This window comes from Equus caballus, chromosome 5 (assembly GCF_041296265.1).
Source record: "Equus caballus isolate H_3958 breed thoroughbred chromosome 5, TB-T2T, whole genome shotgun sequence".
Taxonomy (NCBI): domain Eukaryota; kingdom Metazoa; phylum Chordata; class Mammalia; order Perissodactyla; family Equidae; genus Equus; species Equus caballus.
Window position 1 is genome coordinate 75865509 of NC_091688.1, and position 5541 is coordinate 75871049.

General features: G+C 44.3%; 1 pseudogene; it reads left to right on the forward strand.

Annotated features, from left to right (window-relative positions):
• Positions 1 to 1674: 1674 nt before the first annotated feature.
• LOC100058330 (KATNB1-like protein 1 pseudogene) lies at positions 1675 to 4774 on the forward strand (annotated as a pseudogene).
• Positions 4775 to 5541: the final 767 nt, after the last annotated feature.

Genomic DNA, 5541 nt, shown 5'->3' on the forward strand with positions numbered 1-5541 from the left:
TCGGACAGCCCTGCTCCCCAGCTCCTCCAGTGTTGAGCAGAGAGCACTCTGGGATTTGGCTTTCTGGCTCCATGTTTTTCTGAGCAACACAAGATTGGAAGGAAAAACAGTTTAGGAGGAAACATGACATTCATTTATTCCTTGAACATCTGGGAAACCCTCATGAGGAACAGGACAAGTTGCAGTGGCCAAACTCCTTCACAGTGCACAGCCAAGCAGGGATCCTGGTCTCCTGTGGCCGTTAGAAAAGCAGTGCAGCTGTTTGTGGCTCCCCTTGAAAGAACTCCGCTGGCTTTGGAGTCAGAAAGTCTTTGGGCTCAATTCTCTCTTTCCACTAGCTAGCTGTGTGAACTCAGGCAAGTGACTTATCTTCTCCTTGAGCTTCAATATCCTTTTCTGTAAAATGGGCATAATTATTGGGTTACTATAGGAATTAACAGATCATAAGTGAAGCATCCCACCTAGAAGCGGCACCCTGGGTAGAGAATAGTTAACATTACTGATGGTGTAGTATTGTCAGCTCCTGGAGGGAGGTCTGGCTTTGATCACCATGGGTTTTGACCTTTCTTTTTGTATATGTGTGTTTGAGGAAGATTGGCCCTGGACTAACACCTGTTGCCAATCCTCCTCTTTTTTTCGCTTGAGGAAGATTGTCACTGAGCTAACATCTGTGCCAGTCTTCCTCTATTTTATGTGGCATGCTGCCACAGCGTGGCTTGACAAGCGGTGCTAGGTCTGCGCCTGGGATCTGAACCCACGAACCCCAGGCTGCCAAAGCAGAGCACATAAACTTAACCACTATGCCACAGGGCCGCCGCTTGACCCTTCTTTCTCATAAGAGTTATAATAGCCCATTGTGAGGCAGGAGTTTATATAGTTGTTAGGAAGTTTGCTTCTCAAATAATAGAAAAAAATTTAATTTCTATAAACAACTCTGGTCCCATTAAAACCGATTATAGCACTGATCGAGAAACTCTATGGTTAGGATTACCTCCAGCAATTAATACTCTCTGGAGCTCAGGGAGAAGGAGGCCACCCCCGTTCTGCTGCCCTGGAGACCACAGGAAATGCTGGACTCAGGTGTGGAGCCCCATCGCCAGGTGACGTTAGGAAGAACACACAGAGGCGCACATTGCTGCGCCATGAGCGTGCGGCTTTTGGTTGGTCTGCTCCTTATAAGGAGCGAGTTATCATCAGTCCCAAAGAGAGGTCACTGCTACTTCTCCTCAAGTGGTGGAAATCGGCGTTTTTGCTCAGAGGGGTGGGATGGTGATTCAATGGTAAATATGCCAGCACTTTAGATGTCAACCATGAGGATGTTGACAGACCCTTGCAACAGAGCTGGGTTTTGGGTTTTTGTCTGATTCTAGGGACTCTCAGAAAATGTCCTTGGAAGCATCCCCCTTCCCCTAGAGGCAAGTCAACCTGAAGATCCACTTTTGCAGCCAAGGGCCTGCCACCGAACTCGGCCTGGTGGGAGGAGCCGGGGCTGTGTTTCCCACCTCGACTCGAGCTGTTTGTTCCCGTCTTTCCTCACCCTTCTTCACCTGTGGCCCTTGAGCATTGATCTGTGGAGCAGGCGGCTGCTGGGAGCAGCGGGGGACCCAGACTGTTGACTGGTGATGCTTTTCCTCCTCTCAGAGGATGAGCCCTTCACGCTCCCCAGATGCAAGGATGGAAGGTGGCCACCCTGGGATCTCCAAGCTCGCGCCTCACCTCCTCACCGAAGTCCGCATCCCGCCGATCCCTCTTCTGTCCTCAGGACTCCCGGCGCACCATCTTGCACCCAGTGCACAGTCTGAGACTCGCTTCCCCACGGTCCTGTGTAAACGGGGGTGTTTTCCTGGGCGTGCTGGTCTAGCCTCCCCACCAAGAGCACACGTTCCTCACAGGCAGGTCTATGGCTTCCACTTCATCTGCAACCCCGCAGGGCCCAGCCCCAGTGCTGGGCATTTCACGGGTGCTCAGTGAAAGCTGGTTCATGGCTTGATGGAAAATCGATGGTCCACAAAGCCTGGATGATCACCTCCTTTCTATGCTTTGTTGGGAATGAGCTCAAGGTTGTTGAGAGCTAGTTTTTTTTAAGACATAGAGGTCTCCTCCACTTGACACTCCTCCTCTGTAGTTCAGGACTGAAAATACACCCCCAAGAGGTACCGCCATACCCCTCACCGCCTTTTTTCTATCCCTTGGGACTATTAAAGCTTTTATCATCTATGTAATTTCCGGCTATTACTTTCCACAGCTTGGGAGCTAGGACCAACTTCTCAAAGTCCCCTTTGTGGCTCCCCGAGAATCTTCACAGACCTTGTCTTTATGTGGGTTTTATTGTTAATTGCAAGCAGCCAATAAGAATTACAGGCATGAGGAAGTTACAAAGCTTCCCAAATCTTTCCTTTTAGCCTCTGCTGATAGAAGGTAAATTGGTGTAACTTATCTGGTCAGGAAATTGGCAAAACTGCCTTATAAAAGTTCATGTGCTTTAGCTCTTTTCCCTCCCTCAGGTCCTTCTTGACCTGAGAAGGGCAGAGCCAGCTGAGCGGGGCACCCACGTGGGGAGCCATCCCAGGAGGAGGTGCGCTGGCCTCCTGTGGGACCTGGCAGAGAGATGCTCTAGGCTGCCGGGTGCCTCTGGTCAGCACCAAGGCTGGGCTGAGGTGCCAGTATTTGAGAGATTATGGCATCCAAACCCACAATGTTAGAAGGCAGAACTTTTGTAACAATATTGAGGATCACTCTATTGCTATTCCTAGAAAAAAGATCTCTAATTTCACTTATAAGAACGTTAAGGAGATTCAAGATCTCTAACACGATTGGCTACTTACATAAATAGAACAGCTGAACATGCTGCGAAATGCCACATAAACTACGTAAGGCAATCGATAGCAGAAAGAAAGTTCATCAGCCTTTTCGAACTCCTTGTTACAGAAAAAATCAGTCCCCTAGAAGTGGAGCCTGTGACACAGCAAATAAAGATAACGAACTGGCTTGTGCCGGCTGCCTGCCTAACAGCTATGCCGTGACAGTGGAACAGATTTGGTTAACTCCAGTGGTTCTTCCCAGACAGGAAGCCCATCATCCAAATACAGTGGGCTTTTTCCTTGAGTTTTCTCAGGACCATGAGACAACGGCACAAGTTTTGCTCAGCAGGAATTTGAGACTGAATGTAGCTTTAACTCTCCGAAGAATGAGAAGTATAGGTGAACTTGTCACTTGTTGGTAACGATAGGAGATCTTGGTGTTGCTTTCTTGTGCTCGTCAGGAGTTTACAGGAAGAAACACAACGCGTCTCACCCGGCTGCTCTGCAGACTCGTGTCGCCTCTAGCAAAGTCACTGTTTAGAAGCAAATTGGAAGAACATGTAATAATCGGTTGAAAGTGTCTTCAGACATCATAAAGGTGATAGTCAGAACTATCATTCAAAACAGAAATTACAAATGGAGGATATATGCAGATTTAAAACAACAATTAAGTGGGTTGTGGGAACAGGAAAATCATCTTGCTTTGGTTCCAGGACATAGCGATAAGAGCGCTAAAGATGTCGAGGCTCATTTGTTACAATTGCAGTGAGAGATTTCATCCACAAAAAAAAAGCATTTTGTTATTTAAAATGTCCCTGGCTACATGATTTCCAGAAAAAAAATGTCTCCACTGAGAATGTTGAACTGTGAAAGAAATCAAAACCATTTTTATCTTTTAAAAAGCCACATAATGAAACCGCTAATGAAATCCTAACAGTCTGTTTCACCTTGAGGTGAAAAAAGATCCGAAAGGAATAGCTTCAACTTCCATGAGCCGAAAGTACCCCACGAAGATTGTTGCCTCTGCTGCATTTAGATTTACACGGTTATTTGGTAACATTGTCTAAGAACTGCTGGCTCTTAATGCAGTCCTGCATATTGCATAAGAATGCAACATATACTACATGAAAAAATACGACAGGGTTTATTACTAGGAACCACAAAGACCAATCATCTTTTACTTCTTTCGAGTTGTGTTTCATAAGAAAACACTTAAATGTGTGCAGCTATTTACTTATGTTGAAAAGATTTTGAAGTTTAAAATATCATAGCAAATAATCAATATTAAAAATTTTTCATCCACACTGAGATACCATGTATGAAAAAGTCTTAATTATTAATGAGGCAATGTGTTATCACACTAATATCTGTCTAAAAACATTAAAGCCAACCATGCTTCTGGAATGATAAAATTGTGGGATTAAATCAGGTGTCTAAATTCATGAAGAAGGTTGTCATTGAAATTTATTCCATAGAATTTTTAAAAGTTGAGAATATTTTTAGTATCTCTGGTTTTTTTGGGTTTTTTTTGCCAGAATCATGATGTCATGTATGTATGTGTTATCTCTACGTAAAAGAAAAGGATGACTATGTATTTGTATGGTTCTAACTGGAAATGTCTGTGAAGTTGGCTAATTTATATTCAATTTTTATTGTACATAGATCTCTAATGTTTTCAGTTCTGTATCATTTAAGCTTTCTTCATTTGAATAAATTCACTAAGTATTTCTTTAAAAAATAGTTTATGTGTTTTAACCAATCAATCGATTGGCAAAACGGGAAATAAATAGAAAAATATAAATAATCAGAAACACAAAGATTTATGTACAATGATGTTAATGACTGAGAAAATTCTGTTATTGTTTTGAAACTTGAAAATGATGTTTTTAAGAATTTTTAATGATATGAGAAAATGCTCAAAATATAGTGTTTGGCGAAAAAAGAAGGAAATATATACATTCTTAACCACAAAATTTCATGACATATGTGTGTGTCCGTGGGTGTGGCTCTATCTATGCGTGTGTGTGTTATGATGTTAAAGGAAATATACTAAAATGTTATGTTAACAGCGATGCTTTCTGAGTGTTGGGGACATAAGGCAATTTCTATTTTTTTTTTGTTTTTTTGGATTTTCCAAAATATCCACAATCATAATTTTCTACGTGATCAGGAAAAGCTTCATGTGAAGAGAGAAAAGTGTACTTGGAAAAGTTCCTCATGTAACAACTGCAGGTGTAAAATGGGGTGCTTACTGTGCGCAGGCTTTTCACGTATCATAGATGCCATGTGTGTCCTCGCTCCAGGGCTGGGAGGTCGGTGATTTCCAGATCTAGAAGACTCGGAGCCTCAGGAGGTTAAGTACCTTGTCCAGGGTCACACAGCTCTGTGGGTGGGCCAGGATTTGACGGCACACCTGTCTGATGAGAGAGGCTCAGGCACAATCTGTTGCACCTTCCCTTGCTGTGTGTGGCTCCACTTTCTGCTTCCTTCAGGCTGAGGCCACCCTAGGTCCAGAGAGACTCTGTCCCCGTGAAAGCTCGCCACCGGTAGGAAGCCCAATGTTGCCCGTAGGGCAATAAGTATGAATCCTGGGTGTGCACATGCCCAGCCCCCATCTTTGTCTCCTGGGACCCTCCTCCCAGTCTGCCCCCTCCCTGGTCTCTCTCTACTCAATTTATGGGTCACAAGGGCGTGAACACCTGTGTCGTTTCTCCATGTGTGGTCAGGTCCTTTGGCTTGG